The following is a 21,196-nucleotide window of genomic DNA, read 5'->3' on the forward strand; positions in this document are numbered from 1 at the left end:
CTGTGGAACGGCTTGCCATGCCATTTCCACCTGGCGCCTCAGTTGGAGCAGTGTTCGTGCTGGACGTGCAGACCGCGTGAGACGACACTTCATCCAGTCCCAAACATGCTCAATGGGGGACAGACCCGGAGATCTTGCTGACCAGGGTAGTTGACTTACACCTTCTAGAGCACGTTGGGTGGCACGGGATACATGCGGACGTGCATTGTCCTGTTGGAACAGCACGTTCCCTTGCCGGTCTAGGAATGGTAGAACGATGGGTTCGATGACGGTTTGGATGTACCGTGCACCATTCAGTGTCCCATCGACGATCACCAGTGGTGTACGGCCAGTGTAGGAGATCGCTCCCCACACCATGATGCCGGGTGTTGGCCCTGTGTGCCTCGGTCGTATGCAGTCCTGATTGTGGCGCTCACCTGCACGGCGCCAAACACGCATACGACCATCATTGGCACCAAGGCAGAAGCGACTCTCATCGCTGAAGACGACACGTCTCCATTCGTCCCTCCATTCACGCCTGTCGCGACACCACTGGAGGCGGGCTGCACGATGTTGGGGTGTGAGCGGAAGACGGCCTAACGGTGTGCGGGACCGTAGCCCAGCTTCATGGAGACGGTTGCGAATGGTCCTCGCCGATTCCCCAGGAGCAACAGTGTCCCTAATTTGCTGGGAAGTGGCGGTGCGGTCCCCTACGGCACTGCGTAGGATCCTACGGTCTTGGCGTGCATCCGTGCGTCGCTGCGGTCCGGTCCCAGGTCGACGGGCACGTGCACCTTCCGCCGACCACTGGCGACAACATCGATGTACTGTGGAGACCTCACGCCCCACGTGTTGAGCAATTCGGCGGTACGTCCACCCGGCCTCCCGCATGCCCACTATACGCCCTCGCTCAAAGTCCGTCAACTGCACATACAGTTCACGTCCACGCTGTCGCGGCATGCTACCAGTGTTAAAGACTGCGATGGAGCTCCGTATGCCACGGCAAACTGGCTGACACTGACGGCGGCGGTGCACAAATGCTGCGCAGCTAGCGCCATTCGACGGCCAACACCGCGGTTCCTGGTGTGTCCGCTGTGCTGTGCGTGTGATCATTGCTTGTACAGCCCTCTCGCAGTGTCCGGAGCAAGTATGGTGGGTCTGACACATCGGTGTCAATGTGTTCTTTTTTCCATTTCCAGGAGTATATATATATATTCTTAAATTCATTTGACATTTGCACTGAAACTATATATATATATATATATATATATATATATATATATATATATGTGTGGGAAACATTCCACGTGGGAAAAATATATCTAAAAACAAAGATGATGTGACTTACCAAACGAAAGCGCTGGCACGTCGATAGACACACAAACAAACACAAACATACACACAAAATTCAAGCTTTCGCAACAAACTGTTGCCTCATCAGGAAAGAGGGAAGGAGAGGGAAAGACGAAAGGATGTGGGTTTAAGGGAGAGGGTAAGGAGTCATTCCAATCCCGGGAGCGGAAAGACTTACCTTAGGGGGAAAAAAGGACGGGTATACACTCGCACACACACACATATCCATCCACACATGATGAGGCAACAGTTTGTTGTGAAAGCTTGAATTTTGTGTGTGTGTTTGTGTTCGTTTGTGTGTCTGTCGACCTGCCAGCACTTTCATTTGGTGAGTCGCATCATCTTTGTTTTTAGATATATTTTTCCTACGTGGAATGTTTCCCTCTATATATATATATATATATAATTTCAGTGCAAATGTCAAATGAAAGCCTCTGCAGTGAGATGTTGTCTACCTTCAGACTATGTTACCAACATTTTTACACAAAAATCTTTTATTAGCTTGTGAAAGAGAAGTGTGCCATGTTATGGATGAATAAATGACACTAAACATTTACATTATATATCTAAAAACGGAGATGATGTGACTTGCCGGATGGGGGTGCTGGCGGGTCGACGGACACACGGGCGGGCACAGGCATGCACACAAAATTGGTCTTTAAATATGTCTGCTTGTGTCTGTATATGTGTGGATGGATATGTGTGTGTGCGAGTGTATACCCGTCCTTTTTTCCCCTAAGGTAAGTCTTTCCGCTCCCGGGATTGAAATGACTCCTTACCCTCTCCCTTAAAACCCACATCCTTTCGTCTTTCCCTCTCCTTCCCTCTTTCCTGATGAGGCAACAGTTTGTTGCGAAAGCTTGAATTTTGTGTGTATGTTTGTGTTCGTTTGTGTGTCTGTCGACCTGCCAGCACTTTCATTTGGTAAGTCACATCATCTTTGTTTTATATATATATATATATATATATATATATATATATATATATATATATATATATATATATATATGGTGATTCAAAAAGAATACCACAACTTTAAAAATGTGTATTTAATGAAAGAAACATAATATAACCTTCTGTTATACATCATTACAAAGAGTATTTAATAAGGTTTTTTTTCACTCAAAAACAAGTTCAGAGATGTTCAATATGGCCCCCTCCAGACACTCGAGCAATATCAACCCGATACTCCAACTCGTTCCACACACTCTGTAGCATATCAGGCGTAACAGTTTGGATAGCTGCTGTTATTTCTCGTTTCAAATCATCAATGGTGGCTGGGAGAGGTGGCCGAAACACCATATCCTTAACATACCCCCATAAGAAAAAATCGCAGGGGGTAAGATCAGGGCTTCTTGGAGGCCAGTGATGAAGTGCTCTGTCACGGGCTGCCTGGCGGCCGATCCATCGCCTCGGGTAGTTGACGTTCAGGTAGTTACGGACAGATAAGTGCCAATGTGGTGGCACTCCATCCTGCTGAAATATGAATTGTTGTGCTTCTTGTTCGAGCTGAGGGAACAGCCAATTCTCTAACATCTCCAGATACTGTAGTCCAGTTACAGTAGCACCTTCGAAGAAAAAGGGACCAAAAACTTTATTGGCTGAAATGGCACAGAAAACGTTCACCTTATGCGAGTCACGTTCATACTGAGTTGTTTCCCGCGGATTCTCAGTGCCCCATATACAGACATTGTGACGGTTGACTTTCCCGTTAGTGTGGAAAGTTGCTTCATCACTAAACACAATCTTTGAAACGAAAGATTCATCTGTTTCCATTTGAGCAAGGATAAAATCACAGAAATCGATTCTTTTAATCTTATCAGTTGCAGACAGTGCTTGAACCAATTTCAGACGATAAGGTTTCATAACTAACCTTTTTCGTAGGACTCTCCATACAGTTGATTGTGGAATTTGCAGCTCTCTGCTAGCTCTGCGAGTCGATTTTCCTGGGCTGCGAACAAATGCTTGCTGGATGCGTGCTACATTTTCATCACTAGTTCTCGGCCGTCCAGAACTTTTCCCTTTGCACAAACACCCATTCTCTGTAAACTGTTTATACCAACGTTTAATACACCACCTATCAGGAGGTTTAACACCATACTTCGTTCGAAATGCACGCTGAACAACTGTCGTCGATTCACTTCTGCCGTACTCAATAACACAAAAAGCTTTCTGTTGAGCGGTCGCCATCTTAGCATCAAGTGACGCTGACGCCTAGTCAACAGCGCCTCAAGTGAACAAATGTACAACTAAATGAAACTTTATAGCTCCCTTGATTCGCTGACAGATAGTGCTTAGCTCTGCCTTTTGTCGTTGCAGAGTTTTAAATTCCTAAAGTTGTGGTATTCTTTTTGAATCACCCTGTATATATATACCACGTGGAATGTTTCCTTCTTATATATTCATATAATAGAGGGAAACATTCCACGTAGGAAAAATATATCTAAAAACAAAGATGACATGACTTACCAAATGAAAGTGCTGGCAGGTCGACAGACACATAAACAAACACAAACATACACACAAAATTCTAGCTTTCGCAACCAACAGTTGCTTCGTCAGGAAAGAGGGAAGGAGAGGGAAAGATGAAAGGATGTGAGTTTTAAGGGAAAGGGTAAGGAGTCATTCAAATCCTGGGAGCGGAAAGACTAACCTTGGGGGAAATAAGGACAGGTATACACTCGCACACACACATACATATCCATCCGCACATACACAGACACGAGCAGACATTTGTAAAGGCAGAGAGTTCGGGCAGAGATATCAGTCGAGGCGGAAGTACAGAGGCAAAGATGTTGAAAGACAGGTGAGGTATGAGCGGCGGCAACTTGAAATTAGTTGCCTCACCCATATCCAACCACACATACACAGACACAAGCAGACATTTGTAAAGGCAAAGAGATTCGGCAGAGATGTCAGTCGAGGTAGAAGTACAGAGTACTACTACCTGCCATAATCACTCAAGTCTCCCAGTCTACACTGGTAAGTTTAAAATCTTACCCTAATACTATAAAATGACCAGAAAATTTATACCCAAGCTTCTTCAGGTTTTCCCTGAAATGTTATGCCACTATTCTCCCCGAGGGAGTTGTATACCAGTATGGATACAGTACCCTTTACACAATATTTCGAAAGGTAACATATGTAAGCACCCTATAAATTCTATATACAAGAACTATAACATGGGTTTTACAGATTATTATCTTCAATGAAGGCTTACAACCAAACTTGCAACTAAACAATTATTGAGAAACAAATTCTGTAACAGACACAATGCATATTACATGTAAACAAACCTCTGAGCAATAAATCATGGAAATAGCCATGTTAATTTCAATAACAAAACAAAAGATAAAAGTTACAAATTGTGTAAAATGTTACATTATTGATTAAATTACCTTTGGAACTTTATGTCTCATCTGAAAACTTAGGAGACAGAGACACTGAAATGCTTCCTAGTTTTGGTCAGTTCTATCCCAACCAGAAAATAGCCAGATCTGAAATATGAAAATTGCATCGTAATTTTGAATTCGAAAGCATAGGTGGTTCACAAAATTGTTCACAACAGAATTACTTTTATTACTTGTAAATTCTTATACAGAACATAAAACAGATGTAACCTATTCGCAGTAAAGCACAAAACTACAAAACACCTGTTTGACAATCGGAATGGAAAAAGATGCTGAAATAAAATTAAGTATACCGTTGTCAACATGATATAAGCATCATATTCCCACAAATAAATATCGATAGTTACTGTGACCATTATTCTCAATCTGTGTGTTTCACATTTTTCTAGATTTTGTAATGGTATTAACCTGCTTCAAAAGTGTGTAAACTAAAACCAGAGTAACAACTCCAGCCTGAACCAGGAGGTTTTACGAGGTCTTTGACATAATGGTGCAGATGACGCAGTTGGTTGTCAGGGATGCTAAAGTGTTGATGATCACACTAAAAACTGTTGCCATCACTAATATATGTGAATATCCTAATCAATTGCAAAAGTGCATCATAATCTGGAATTAAACCATCTGGTGGAAAATGACATCATGGCCAAGACTATTTATTTAAAGGCAAATGTCACATAAACCTGCTACCAGACCCATGTTACAAGCTTGCACATGAAGAAGAAGCAGCAGCCTGGGAGATTACTGTCAAAACTTTGACATCGTAAAGCAAAGTACAATTAATTCAGCTACTCCTTCTTCACTTTGTCCAAATTTAGATACACTAAGGTAGAAGACTAGTGCTAAAATTTGGTCATAACCAAAAGGTATTAGAACAGGTAAATGAAGCAATGTTAGAGGTGATCTATAAAAGCATTCAATTATCATTTTTAATCCACCTTCAACACTTGTCTTCAACAAAATTATTTCACATTTGAGCTCCATACTAACCTCACTAGGCATTAAACAAGATGTATCTGAAAACTTTGGTGAATAGTCCCATATGTTAAAAAATGCACTTGTTAAGATGAGGCATCCATTGAGAGATATGTCAGCAAGTGTGCAAATCACCAAAGCAAAGCAGTAGCTTCGTCACTAATGGAGTCATTGTAATTACTAAGGTCACTGCAAAATGGAGTGCAAAATGGAGCAACACATTGACACAGATTTTGGGTTCAAGTTAAGGAAAATGGTGATGGAGACTCATGAAATATTAGTGCAAGTGTACAGTGTCGATGCTTTGAGCAGAAGTGTGTGTCTGAGTGGTTTATACACTTTAGATATGGAAAAGAAGTTGTTGAAGATGAGCCACATTTGGGTCAACAATCAACAAGCACAATCTCAGACAGCATTGAACAGACTTGATGGATGTTTGTCGATGATGGGCAGCAATCTTTGAGAATGATAGCAGAAGAATTGAAGATAAGGAAATACAGTGCAAGCACTATTGTTCAGGAACATCTAAAAAGGTGGAATATTTGTGCCCAGTTTGTACCACACATGCTGACAGATGAGCTGAAACAAACCCAAATGGAAACATCTGGAGATTTCATCAACATGCATGACTGTAATCTACAGTTTATGAATATCATCATTATAGGAGATGAGACCTGATGCAACCAATACAATTTGGAGACCAAGCAGCAGTCAATTGCATGGTGATCATCATCTTCCCTGCCCCCCAAAAAATAGGTCGACTGATAAAATCCAAGGTTAAGATGATGTTGATCACATTTTTTGAGAGAAAAGGGCTTGATCCATCATGAATTTCTACCTGGGAGTCAAACTATCAACACAGAAGCTTATGAGGGATTTTTTAAATGGCTGTTGCAATGCATCTGGTAGTTTTGACAGGATCTGAGCAGGAGTGTACAGTGGAATTTCCTCCACGGAAACACTCATTCCCACAGTGCAATCCATGTGGTCTACTTTCTCACTCAATGTGACTGTTCTTGTACAACCTCCTTATTCTCCAGATTTGGCATCAGCAGACTTATTTTTGTTTCTTCACCTTAAATTAGCCATGAAAGGCTTACACCTCGCAGACATTGTAGATATCCAACAACAATTGGCCAAGGAGCTTCAAGCAATTCCACGAGAAGCATATGCTGACCATTTATGACAGCTTTGAAACTAATGTCATGACTGTCCAACCTATGTTTGCAATATAAATTCCACTTAGAATTCAGAACTTCATTGCTATAAATATTCATGATATAATGTGAGAAAAACTGAAGATTCACATCTGCTACAACTGTGTAAAGGACATGTGCTACATCCTGAAAAAACTTGATGAATTACACCACAAGAAATAATGACTGCTTAATACTCTCTCCTTTCTCCTGATGTGCTGTGGTAAACAAGTTGTACCAATCTTTGCATCGGTAACACACATTAAAATACCAACAGCAGACAGAATTAAGCACCCTGGCCAGCAGACTCAGTCCCTGTGCATGGGAGTGGGTGGACAGCACTGTGTGGTCTAGAGCTAAGTCCATCAAGAATACAGCCACAATTTAAAAATCTCTTGAATACTGGCTACCAGGCAACTCAAAGAATCACGCAGGGATGGTCATCAACTTAGCCACCAAAGAACCACATACCAACTCCCTGTCAGTTCCCAGCAATAAAATCACACGAGCTGTGGCTAGACATTCTCCTAAAGCAGCTAAAAAACTCATACATGTATGCTTAACTGACAAAGAGCAGCATCTCAAGAAACAGAGGAGGCAGCCTTGAGAGATTTGAGGGAAGACAATGTATGATAATTCCTCCAGAAAACCAGTGCTATGAGTCCATATTGCTACCAAAAGAGCTCTACATGGAAAAGATGAAAAACTTTATAACCAACCCTATCAATGGCACATCAAAGTAAGATCTCACCAAGAATGTCTTTAAGAGAATGTTGACAGTTTTTCAGGTGCCTGATCTGCTGAAAGAGGCAACCTGGAAGTTATGTCTTTAAGGACTTGTACCTCAAAGAACACATAGGCATTCTCAAACTCATAAAGAATGTGTACTCCTTTGTACCATAATCAGCAACATTGGGGCTCCACATATGGTCTTTCAAAGTACTTGAAGGACATTCTCATTATGCATTGTGCCCAATCCAAAACCCATATCCATAGCTCACACATGTTTCTACTGTGGCTTAGTCAATTTACCTCCATGACACTGATACACCAACATTTGATATGGTCCTGATTGCCTGGCACACCAGATGAATCTGTAAAGCTAATCATTAAAACAATTCACGACAGACCTCTTTAGGCATGTTCTTAGCCATGTCTATTTTCTCTTTGATGGTGAATGCTACTTTATAAAAAGACCAATACAGTAACATATTATCCATGATATCACAACCAGCAGATGGAGCATTTTAAAAATGAAGCAATGAAATCAGTCATTTGGAAGACAGGTTGCCCTTTTTCTATTTACAATTTGGTCACACAAAGAGACAAATTAGAAATTTTCTACACTGTCTAAATTCAGTACATTATAACACAACTCTTACCCAATCAGCCACATTATAGAGAAGTTCAGCCATTGAGCAAGCATGCCATTTTTCATAACATTAGTAGGTGCACAGCATATTTTGTACACATGTAAAGAATAGCTGTCTTTATGTTACCAAGGTAAACATGTATAAGCAAAATTACCATTTAATCTTAGTTTAACTACACAATGATAAAATAAACTAATACAATATGCGATAAAGAACTGTTTAACTAAACAGTAATGAAACAAACTTTCATTTATACCATTTTGTTGCCAAGGACAGATGTTCCCCACAGTAACGGCCTATTCAAAACATTAAACAGCACAGTTGTATCAGATGCCAGCCAACCACTTATTTGATTACCAATTATCTTATAGATAATTGCCTTATTGTGGGCTTGTGCCGCTAGCTTGTATTCTGGGTCATTTTTTTGCACACAACATCAATTTTTTCTCATCTAGCCTACTTTTCTTTATATTACTGCTGACCACCTCCATGTATGACGACGCATTTTATCACTGTGTTAGCTGAAACAATGTTGAAGGAATAGGTATGGGCTCATAATTGTGAAACAACAATGGAATGGTGCAAAGCAATTTTATTTGCAGTTGGCGTACTTTATACATACGTTTGCCCACTCTAGGCTTAAGGGGTGTTGCATATTCCACTTACCTGGCAATATTATAACTCTCCATTTAGTATGTAAATGTCATTTTGGATTAAAAGTTAAATTTCCTTGCAAATACAAGTTAGTTGAAAAACTAACATAGTCATGCTGAAGATTATAACATTAAAAACATTATAGGAACCCTCAGGCGAAAACAAATAATGGCAGAAGTAAAGGCAAAAATCATCATATAACTGAGTCATAGACAGGCGCACAAACAGGGTCATCCTATCCAAGATCTTTCCCACCCCTCCTAAAGTGGTATTTCACTGCCTATCCAACCTACACAATTTTCTGGTCGATCCGCATACCACTCCCATTCCCAAGCCCGTGCCACAGGGGTCATACCCTTCTGGAAGACTGAGGTACATGTGCACAGTTCACTCTCCCAACACTTTCTACTCCAGTCTGGTCGCAGGCTTTTCCTATCCCATCAGAGGCACAGCCACCTGTGAGAGGAGCAACCCTGCTGCAGTCACTGTACAGCTTTTTGTGTCAGCATGACAACCAGCCAGCTGTCCATCAGAACAAATGGCCACAGGCAAATTGTGGCCAAGAACAAAGTTGACCATCCAATGGCACAACATGCTTGAATCCAATGGCTGCTTCACAATGCTTGCCATCTCGATTCTTCCCTCAAACACCAGTTTTTCTGAATTATGAAGAGAGAAAGAGAGAGAAATGGGGGAGGGAGGGAGGGAGAATGTATATATGTGAGAATGTATGTGTCTGTGTATGTACGTATGTTTATGTATATACATATTTATGAAGGTTGTTGAGATTGTAGAGGAATGCAGATAGAGTGTCCTCATCCTCGATCCAGATTGCAAAGATGTCATCAATGAATCTGAACCAGGTGAGGGGTTACAGATTCTGGATGGTTGGGAACGATCCCTCTAGATGGCCCATGAATAGGCTGCCACAGGATGATGCCATATGGGTGCCCATTGCCGTAACCTGGATTTGTTTGTAGGTGATGCCTTCAAAGGAGAAGTACTTGTGGGTGAGGATACAGTTGGTCATAGTAACCAGGAAAGAGGTGGTAGGTTTGGAATTTATCAGGTATTGGGAAAGGTAGTGTTCGATAGTGCCAAAGCCATGGTCTTTAGGAATGTTAGTCCAAAGGAAGATGGCATCAACAGTGACAAGCAGAGCACCAAGTCATAAAGGAACAGGAACTGTGCAGAGTCAGTGGATGAAATGATTGGTATCTTTTGCAGGTGACAGGCTGAAGCTGTTGCTCTATGAAAGCAGAGATTTTCTCGGTGAAGGCAAGCAACCAGCCACAATGGGGCATCGTGGGTGGTTGCGTTTGTGGACTTAGGAAGCATATAGATATTAGGAGTGGAGGGAGTGGTAGGGGTGAGGAGAGAGATGGACTCTAGGGAGAGGTTCTAGGATGGGCCTAAGGATTTGAGAAGAGACTGAAGTTCCTGCTGGATTTCTGAAGTGGGATTACTGTGACAGGTTTTGTAGGTGGATGAATCTGAGAGCTGGTAGAGTCCTTCTGCGAGGTAATCCTTGTGGTTCAAAACAACAGTTGTGGAGCCTCTGTCAGCAGGTACGTTTATAAGCCTTTTTAGGTGGTGGATTGTGGTTCTTTCTGTGAATGTAAGGTTAGCCTGCATGTTGAGAGATTTGAGGAATGATGGTGAGACCAGGTTCGAGGTTAAGAAACTCTGGAAAGTCAACAGGAGTAATTTGGGGGCAGCGGGAGTGGATCTTGTATGGATAGAGGGGTGAGCTGAGTTGTGCAGGGTTCAACATTGGGCTGTGATTGAATCTGTTTGGTAGCATTGGCGTTTCCATTGCACTGATCGGGAGAAGGAGAGAAGGTCTTCAACAAGTTCAGCTTGATTGAATTTGGGAGTGGGACAAAATGTGAGGCCTTTGGAATGGACTGATACTTCTGTGGGCTAAGGCTTTTGAAGGAAAGGTTCATGACTGTGTTCTTGGTCTGCTTAGACTCTGGATTCTGTATGGAGGCAGTTTTTGAGGTTGGAATAACTATAGTAGGTTTGCAAGGCAGGATTTGTCGGTTTTGGCGGGATGTAGGCAGGTTTGGAGGTTGTAGAGATGGTGGATAGTGATAGTCCAATGTGGGAGTAGAAGGTGAACAGGTTAGAGAGTTTTTTGACATGGTGTTGTGCATGGTGCTCTAGTTTCTGGAGAGCAAGAGTTACCATGTGTGATAGAGGATCCAGGAATTACGGATTACATAGCAGCAGAATTTTATGGATGGAGAGGAGGTATTGTAATGAGGTTTGGGCCTGATTGACATGCTTTTGCAGGACTATGTTGCTGAGGGTTAAGGACTGGCAGAATCTTAACAGATGGGGGTCATTGTGAAAGGAGGAGTTACAGCTGGAAAGGGGTAATTTAGTGATAAGGCCATTTGAGGGGATTTCAAGAGCCAAGCAACAATGCAGGAACAGTACATGGACTGGGTTTTGGCTGGGGATAAGGAAACATCTCTGTACTGGTGCAGATGGAAGGAGCGAGGATCCACGGTGGAGGATAAAAATGCAAAAAAATACGTAAATAACATAGAAATACATGCGAAAAAATTCGAGAAAATACACCAAAATAAATAGGTAAAATCAGGAGCAGAACAGAATGGATAAAGTATGGGGAAATATTACTTCTCCTTTGAAGGCATCACCCACAAACAAATCTGGGGTATGGCAATGGGCACCCACATGGCACCATACTCTGCCAAACTATTTATGGGCCATACAGAAGAATCCTTTCTAACCACATAGAATTCCAAACCCCTCGCCTGGTCAGATTCATTGATGACATGTTCATGATCTGGATTGAGTGAGAGAAAACCCTATCGACATTCCTCCAGAGCCTCAACACCTTCTCCCCCATTCATTTCACCTGTTCCTCCTCAACCCAATGAGTCAACTTCCTTGATGTGGAGATTCACCTCAAAGGTACCTCCATCCATATCAAAGCTACCAACCATCAGCAACACCTCCACTTTGACAGCTGCTATGCATTCCATATCAAGAAACCCCTTCTACACAGATTAGCAACCCGTGGCCACCATGTCTGCAGTGACAAGTGATCCCTCTCCAAATATGGCAAGAGTCTCTTTGAGGCCTTCACAGATCATTATTACCCTCCCAAACTTTCCTCTTGTGACTCAGTACAACCCAGGACTGGAGCAACTCAGTCACATTCTCTGCCATGGGTTTGACTACCTCTAGTCATGCTCTGTAATGAGGAATGTCCCACTCCTTATCCTTCCCACAGTGGTTTTCCACTACCAACCAAACCTACACAATATCATCATCCATCCTTACACAATCCCTGCTCCCAATCCCATGCCTCATGTCTCATGTTCCTGTAACACACCTAGATGCAAGACCTGTCCCATACACCCTCCCACCACCACTACTCTGGTACGGTCACTAGCATCACCTATCACATCAAGAACAGGGCTACCTTGAATCCAGTCATGTGACTTACAAGCTAACCAGCAACCATTGTGCTGTGATTTACATTGGCACTACAACCAACAGGCTGTCTGCCCACATGAATGGCCACTGACAAACTGTGGCCAAGAAACATTTGGACCACCCAATTGCTGAGCACATTGCCCAACACAACAATCATTATTTTAATCACTGCTCCACAGCCTTTGCCATCTGGATCCTCACTACCAACACCGGCTTTTCTGAATTGTGCAGGTGAGTACTATCCCTGTAATACATCATTTGTTACAGCAACCTTCCTGGCCTCAACCTTCATTAGTCATTGTCGTACACTCACCTATTCCTTTCCCTGTTCTCACTCTATCACTGCACAGCCCTCTATTCCACCAACACAGCCAGTCTTTTTACTTCTTTCCTTCTCTGCTGCCCTTCCCCCTATCCCCCACCATCCTTGTAATCTCCCAACTGCGCCAAGCTGCCCTACCCTCTCTCCACCTCATTACTGCATGCTCTCTCAAGCAGCACTTTATCACCCCCACCCCTACTCTGCTATCCCTCCCCCTCCTCATCCCATACTCCTTAGCCCCACCACCCAAATTGCTTCTCCCATTATGCGCTGCTGCTGGCAGTTTGGCCTCAGCAGCCAGAGACTGTGGTCATGTGTATCTGAGTTGTGTTTGCAAGGGTTTGCATGTGTATGTTGTCTCATTCATATGAAGGCATTTTTGGCTGAAAGCTTACTTGTCTGACAGTATATTTGTTGCGCCTATCTGCAACTCAATATCTCCACTATACGGTGAGTAACAATTTATTCTTTTCATAATGTTAATCTTCATATACACTGCTTAATTAACAAGGTCTATCATTTTTAAATGCAATAACATCATACATCTTTACACAGTTTATATCTACCATATGGTGTACCTACACACATTTTGTTTCTGTTTCATCATACATATGAACACATTTATTGATTAACTAATTAGGTTTTTTCCATAGTTTTGCATGTAATTTAATTTCCATCACAGCTACACAAATTTCGATGACAACAGCAGAATGATCAGCTCATTTTCTATAAGGATGATGTATCACTTGTATGAGGGAATGCTGAACAATAATGTCTCTGAACTTTATATGTGAAAACTCTGAAAGGTTTTCAAATAAAACAGAAGTTATTAATGTTCTATAACTTTTTTCTTCGTGTATACAGCAGAACATGACACACCAAATTAAAGAGTTCAATGATATGATTACTTTGATATATAGGTCACTCAAGAAGTGAAGTATTTAGTTAGTTAATGAGTATAAAAGAAACCCGTAATGGTATTAGTATAGTATAAATCTTGTTACAGTTACAATAAAAAGTTGTTACAGGTTCTTTTCCACTCATTAACTACTTAAAAACTGGCACTTCACTTTCATAGTCCATTTATATCAAAATAATTGTCTCACTGAACTCTCTAATTTGGTGTGCCATGCTCTTTTGTATGGTTAGTAATTTGTGCTCCATTTGAAAAAATGTGTACCACAATGTTAGCCTTTGTGCCAACTGCTAATGCCACTCATGGTGTCATGTCCAGATGCTGAGTAGCCTATCAGATAGACGTGTGTCTGCCACAACCACATTGCTCTAGCTATCTGCCACCAAAGGGCTCCAAACTGCAGCATGTAACATGGAATGTGTAACATAACCATCAGTGTGTCACAGACAGCACTCTGTAATCAAGTATCGAATTTGAAGAGTTCATGCACATCTTGAGCACCCTCTCCTTCTGCAAGGCAATCGCAGACCACACATGAGTGATGAGACATCTTTAACGATCTAATGCCTTTGTTTCACTGTCATCGATCATCCTCCATACCTTCAATGCTTGGCCTCATCCAACTTTAACCTGTTTCCAAAATTTAAAGAACACCTACAAGGACTTCATTTTGACAATGATGAAGCACTGCAAGCAGAGGGCAGGTTGGGCTCCACCAACAAAGTCAAACATTCTCCAGTGACGGTACCAACAAATTGATCTCTCATTGGGAGAAATATGTTCATCATCAGGGTGACTATGTATTGAAATAGATATGTAGACATGAAGAATAAAGATGTAGACGGTTAAAACCATTTGTGTTATTTTGAAAGCTGTACATTTTCAAGGCACAATTAACGAAGGCTCTCACTGTGTGAAAATTGCTTTGACTTTAATTACAACTGCGGATGAACTATCCACCCAAAAATTTATTATAAAATATCATTTTAAATAAAACATCAGTGCACATCTTGTGGTATCTCTTAAGTTTTATGATACCAGTAGCACATAAAAATAGAAAGCTGTTCAAAAGACAGGTGAATGATCTTACCAGTTGCTCATCGCAACTAAGGGAAAACCCCATTATTCAGGGGTGGCCATACCTGTGGGCATGGGGAAGCCGTGTCCCTCCCGCAACCCACCCCCTCCAAACGGCTAGATCCCAGTGAAAGGAAAACATATAGTGTAATCGGGTGTTTTTCTTTCAAGAAATGATTTATAATTCATTATTGTGCAGGTTTTTAAGAGTCAGAACTGAAACTTTTTTTATATGGCTACTTACAAGTTGGTCATTCATCTTCCAAAATATTAAAAATACTGCATACTCACAGGTCTAGGCCCCCCTACAAACTATCCTATGGGAGCCCTTGCCCGTACTGTCAATAACAGAGGACTACCATCTTCTCCTGCTAACTGGAGTCAGTCTCCTGGGCATGTTTGAAGAGGCAAGATGTCTCACTTCAAATTGTGATTTAGCTGCTTGTTTCTCGACCTTATTTTGCTGTGACTCGGGACTGTAACTCCAGCACAGCTATGAACAGATACAAGCGGTATTTACTTAAATTTGTAGTAATTTTCAGAGCTTGAGTCATATTTAGATCGAAATAACAATAGGAACTAGACCTTCAGCAGTCCACGATTGAATGTGTGAAACTGACTAATGGTCAGAAACAAGTTTTGATTGATAATCTCGTGACTGGGCGACATTATTTACACCCCATACATATACATATAACCAATACACATTAAAGTTCGCTTTCTGCTCACAAGGATTTCACAGTAACGTTTCTCTAATGCCCTTTTCTCATTTAACAGACCACATACATTTTCTCGTGGTGGTAGTGGAATAAACAATACACCCATTTTGTTTGCATTGGACGGTCCATGTATGTTTTTCATCTGAAGTGAGGAGTATAACATGGTTCTCTTTTCAGACCACTCTTCCTCCTCTGGATAAGATTTGCAGCTGTAGGCCTATACTCTCCATCCTTACTTTTCGTCTCGCATCTTCCACAGTCTCACAAAACACAGCTTCGTTAGAGACCATCTGATTCCCACAATAGGTCATTTTCGTCCCGCCAGTGCTACTTTAAAACGGTAAGATCGTGCACTCAACTTCCGTTCTACGTCACGATTAGCCTAAAGGCCCCGTAAATGATCCAACGTGTTTGACAAAATCGCTCTTATCTAGCCACGTTCTATCAATGTTTGTCAGCTTAGCTTCTCAAACAGACGCTGTTAGTGTTCATGAGTATTTTGACAGTAGTGAGAACGGTCACAAATGCAGACAAAGCAGTCCTGGCATTGGTTTTGGCACTGTGTTTGAAGAAGAAAACATGACCCTTGTCCAGCGACTGATTAAAATGTGAGATTTACCCACGGAAATCTGCCAAAGGAAATATTACTCTCAGAACCCAATGATTACATCAACTTTCTTTGAATGGACAAAGCAACATTTAAAACTTGTTAAGGCCGTCCTGGAAGGGCAAACTTGTCTCTCAAGTTCGCTCTTACCTAGCTGCGGATGTGTCAAAACAAGCCTGTACATATAGCAAGAATGCTTATCAATTTAACCTTGCTTTGGAAGCAGACGATTTTCGTGTATGCTATGTTTGGGCACTAGTGGGGAATGGCTACAAATGCAGATAAAGCATTTCTAGTAGCACCACAGTCTGGTAGCACAGAGAGCTGTATCAATCCAGCCCTCGGACTGAAGATCGCAACAACAACATTGACTCTGGCACAGTGTTTAAAAGACGACGCAAATACGACGTTGGTCCAGCGAATGGTTTAAAATAAGAGAGAAATATACAACTGAAAACCTATTAATGGAAAAGTTACACTCAGAACCTGATGATTACATCAACTTTCTGCAGATGGACAGTGAACCGCTTATTAACTTGTTTAGCGTTACTGAGCATTCACATTGAAAAAAGAAGACACAACCATACGAAAATCTATTCTCTTCAACTCGGTCGCTAATGAGAGTTCATTAAAATACTACTTGGGAACATATAGCCCACATCGTCCGTGGAAGAACCGTAAAATTTCGATTTATTTTCATTCCACTCCCATGACCGATTACCTTACTGTTTGGTCCGCTCCCCACATTATCCAATCCACTCCCGCTTGTATGTTACTGTTTGGGTAAAATACTGATTTTATTCTATAACCTTTACTTGCGTGATACATGGCTGGAAAAGCTGCGATACTTCTATAAATTTTGGTAACTGTCAGTGTCATTTTGTAGTTATACTTGATCGTAGTTTCCACAGTTGCGGAAACTCACGATACAATGACATAAATTCTAATGAAATTAAATTTCCGCTAAACATATACGGTGAAACAAAGACACAGACAACGTCCGCTATCTAGTGAAACTTCTCGTCAATCGGAGTTCCTCACAAACGCGTCATAAGATCTATGATTGACAAACAAGTCAAACACCACCATATTCGGTCAAATATTTGGCAAGCATGACCAAATTTGACAAATTGTTTGATCGTTTACTGCGGCCTTAACACTGTCGACGAGTAGGAAGCAACTACTGCGTTACTATTACTCGTCATACTAAATTAAATATACATTTGCACGGCCAGTACAGCACTTAATGTAAAAGCGCCGACTTGATTTCTAACGTATGCTACCCCTGAGATCGGACTGGTATTCGCTGCATTTCTTATCTCTAATAATCACAGATTACACTTCAGTGATCTGAGAAGTTGGAGTATTGCCACACGCTACATGTCTGTATGCGCCACAGAAAGAGGTGCCCATTTAAGACAACAGAAACAGTACTTAACAGTATACCTTAATTTAGCTGCTAACGAGTCTTCACTGGAACTGGCAGTATCCGTCAAAACCACAGCTAACCTATCTTCTCTGGTTCTGTAGATTTCATAGCAGTGAATATTGATTCGTCGCGAATGATAATTCCGATCCTTTGCTTGAATCTATTCCGAGTGATTTTGTTATATTTTTAGTTCCCTTGCCCGTCAAAATAGTTCTTCTCCAATACTTATCACATACCATTTTTATGTATGTGACGGTCTTGATCCATATTGTACTTCTTATGTATAATCACAATACCTCGCTTTTTCTTGACGATGTCGTAGTGTAACGACTGTAGTTTTTGGCTAGTAATGTCAAGGTCCTGGGTTCAATTCCCAGTACCCGCGTAAGTTTTTTATCTGGTGGAAAGATCTGGAAGGGGGTTCCTTCTGCCTAGGGAAACCAACAGAAAAGCTACTTGAATATAAAAGGAGCAAAACTGACGCGCGAATTGCCGACGTAACGGTTTACGTCGAAAGGCTTGCTTCAGGATGGGTGACACATTTGTTAACAGCAGAAGCACCAGCCTTTATTTTTTTTTCGGGTTAGTGAGCGAGATATTCTATGCATTACAATTACAGATCTTATTCTTTCCAAGATTCCAGACCAGTTCTATAGAATTTAGTCGAAAATGTGTGGCGGAACTAGGAAGGGAACCTTTCCTTGCAAGATTTTTTCACTATAGTTGGGGTCAAGCCTGTTCTCGCATCTACGTGGCGGAACTAGGAAGGGAACCTTTCCTTGCAAGATTTTTTCACTATAGTTGGGGTCAAGCCTGTTCTCGCATTTACGTCGCGCAGTCTCCGACAACCAATATAAACGCCACCTTCTAGGTGGCGTTGGCAATATGCGCTCAGTACTGTTCTCAGAGCTCTGCTGAGAAAATTGGTGCCAACGTGAGCATTAAACGCACCGTAGCGAGTTATTTAGTGAATTTTTATTCCATTTCTTGCGAGTTGTCATGGTCGATGGTAGAGATAAGCAACAAATTCCACACTGGCAAGTGAGAATCATAATTTGCAGTAAACACGCTTTTTTCTAGTCAGAGCACGTGTATGCGCGTACGGCAATCGTCGCTTGAAACCGGCAAACAGTGCAGTCCCCGTACATATCTCGAGCTGCGTGATCAGCCATCATTCATAGATCTGCGTATAGAATAAGCAGGAGTTGGAATTTCTTTGTCGCTCCGTATTGTTTTTATTTTTCTCTTCACATCTCCATGTACGTAGCAGGTTGTTTTCCTGTTGCAGGCATAGTGAGGAAGAGAACACGAAATTAAATTCTGCATTCACAACAATGAAATGCTGACCCGCCACTCCTGTTTGTCAATAGTCTTCATACATGGTCACTTCGCAATGTTTATTCACAGTGTAGTTTGTAAGAATCCATGGTTCACCTAAATAAATTACTGGATGCTTTAATTGCTATGCTACATTTTTCGTAAATAAATCTGTGGGGTCACTGTGACAAAAAGGGGTCACTAGCTAAGCGTGGAATTATCTGTGACTGGAACAGGTAGCTCACTTTAGAACGTGTTACAAGGTGTACACAGTGTGTTGCTTAATGTTCTAGTACCGCATACAGTGTATTACTGGTATTGGTGCGTTCCCTTGTCCTATACGAGGGAAACTTTATACATTGGTGACCCTGACTACTGTGAACATAGCGAAATTTTGTCCACAGATGCCATATTGTATATTAAAAATGCAGCCATTGGACATTAAACCTGTTTCGTTAGCTGGCGCACTCGGCTTTACCTATCCTTTTTCATAATCCACGTTCAGTGTTCTCATTATCTTCAACAGCAGACAGTGTGAAGAACTGACTAGGATGCTAGTGCATATGTGATTCGCAAGACATGGTGAGCATAATACAGCAGTGGGCATCAACGAAGCCATTATTAATGAACTTATACTTCGAATCTACTCTGGCAAGATTCAGTGGTACTCTGCATTCAGTATTCGTTCAGACAGATATTGCACAACCACATCTTCTGCACTTACCGCTTCACGATTGTTGTCATCTGATGCAATCTCTTCATAAGCACAACAGTTGTGCAATGTCAACACCATGTTTGGTGCTACAACCACATAGCAGTTGGCGGCACCGGTCACACCCTATTATTTGGCATACGTCATCAGACTACAGCACAGTGCCAATCTACACTTTAACCCAAACATCTGCTTTTCCGTCTCAATCAAGTGACATTATAGTTTGCAACAGTAGAGTGTGTCTTTTCTTTTTTGGGCGTAATGGAAGACAATTCGAAGGTTGTTGTGCTGATCTGCCGTACTGCCAAATATTCTGAACTAATTAGTGACACCATACTCATCCCTTGCAGTAGTAACAAGTACGATGCTGTGAGTCAGCCTTGCTACAACAGGTTGCTCGCTCCCCAGAGCAACACATGTGCCAAGTGATCTATGAACTATTTTCCAGGGGGAGTCTCCTTCTCACTGGTGTCACCGACTACATTCCCTGGTGAAGCCTGCTTTGATGCCAGACTTGACATTCTGGATGCTGTAGACCATCAAACTACCACCTCACCAACAGCTAGCAGTGAGCACGCATGAGGGGTGAAAATTGTTGGACAAGAAACTCACCTTAGCAGACAGATTGTTTATGGTTATGTAGCACAGGCAGTGTATCAGTGTGAGCGGTCCTGCTCCCGCCACCCTACTGGCTGGCACACACGCTGAACAAACCTGGCACCACCCAATTTCACACAAAGCAGACTCACAGATCCCGTACCGAGTGCTGTACCACAGAATGCACACAGCACCCCACTGTTAGCAGATACTACCATGTCAGCTGGTTCCACCACCTTCCGCCAGCCCTGCTCACTCCCAAACAACAAACGTGGGTCACAGTAGGCGTGATGGCTTAAGGCACAACATCAAGTTTCCTCTCCTCCATAATGTTGACATCCGCTGATGAATGTCTATATATTCATGATCAATTTACAAACATGTACTTCCTTACTAACACAGGTCCAGATGTGTGCACAGAGCCCTCACAGATGTTCAAACCACACTCTGAAGCCCTTGGTTTGCAGCACCATGCAGCTAACTACACTAGTACATAACATAGGACTCACAAGCAAATTACACTGCCATTGGACTTACTTCATCGTTGATGTTTTCCACAGATTTAATCTCTATACCAACCCCAACCAGGCTGACTTATTTCACAATGCAACACACCAGTCCATCCCAGGGCTTTTTGCTGTATGTCTGTGAGCAGCTCTGATGCCTTTCACATGTTACCTTGGACAATGTGACCATGGCCGCAATATTTGCCCACACCCCTTTGTCCTGGCCAGATGAAACCATACCACATGACCTGCTGTGGTGACACACACCACAGATTAGTACAATGCTTTGCTCGTCATCCCGCCCAGTTCAGAAAATGCATTCCAATCTCCCGCATGAAACATTCCAGGTTAGGCTCTGTCAGTGTGGTATCAGGAACAGTATGACACATTGCATCAATATGACCTGAGGTCCACTATTTGTCACAAGGTATGGTATCTTGTATCTGCTCTCTTCCATGCAGCTAAGGTAGCGGTAGACAAACTATTGCACTCGAGTATCATTTGTCCTTCGGACAGTGCTTGGGCCTCTCCTATAAAGCTGGCCCCTATGAAAAACAGTTGTGGTGCTTACAGGACTCACACT

General features: G+C 42.1%; 1 protein-coding gene across 7 annotated transcripts in view; it reads right to left on the bottom strand.

Annotated features, from left to right (window-relative positions):
* Positions 1-21,196, bottom strand: part of LOC126236662 (uncharacterized) — a 295,980-nt gene that overhangs the window by 214,295 nt on the left and 60,489 nt on the right. For 4 of the 7 annotated variants that reach the window (XM_049946131.1, XM_049946135.1, XM_049946136.1 and 1 more), the window contains one exon: positions 4,731-4,829. The gene's annotated coding sequence lies outside the window, so the exon portion shown is untranslated. Of the gene's footprint in view, positions 1-4,730; positions 4,830-8,539; positions 8,943-15,017; positions 15,220-17,498; positions 17,607-21,196 lie in introns of those variants that run through there. The other 3 variants (XM_049946133.1, XM_049946132.1, XM_049946137.1) reach the window with 3 other exon arrangements.

This window comes from Schistocerca nitens, chromosome 2 (assembly GCF_023898315.1).
Source record: "Schistocerca nitens isolate TAMUIC-IGC-003100 chromosome 2, iqSchNite1.1, whole genome shotgun sequence".
Classification (NCBI taxonomy): domain Eukaryota; kingdom Metazoa; phylum Arthropoda; class Insecta; order Orthoptera; family Acrididae; genus Schistocerca; species Schistocerca nitens.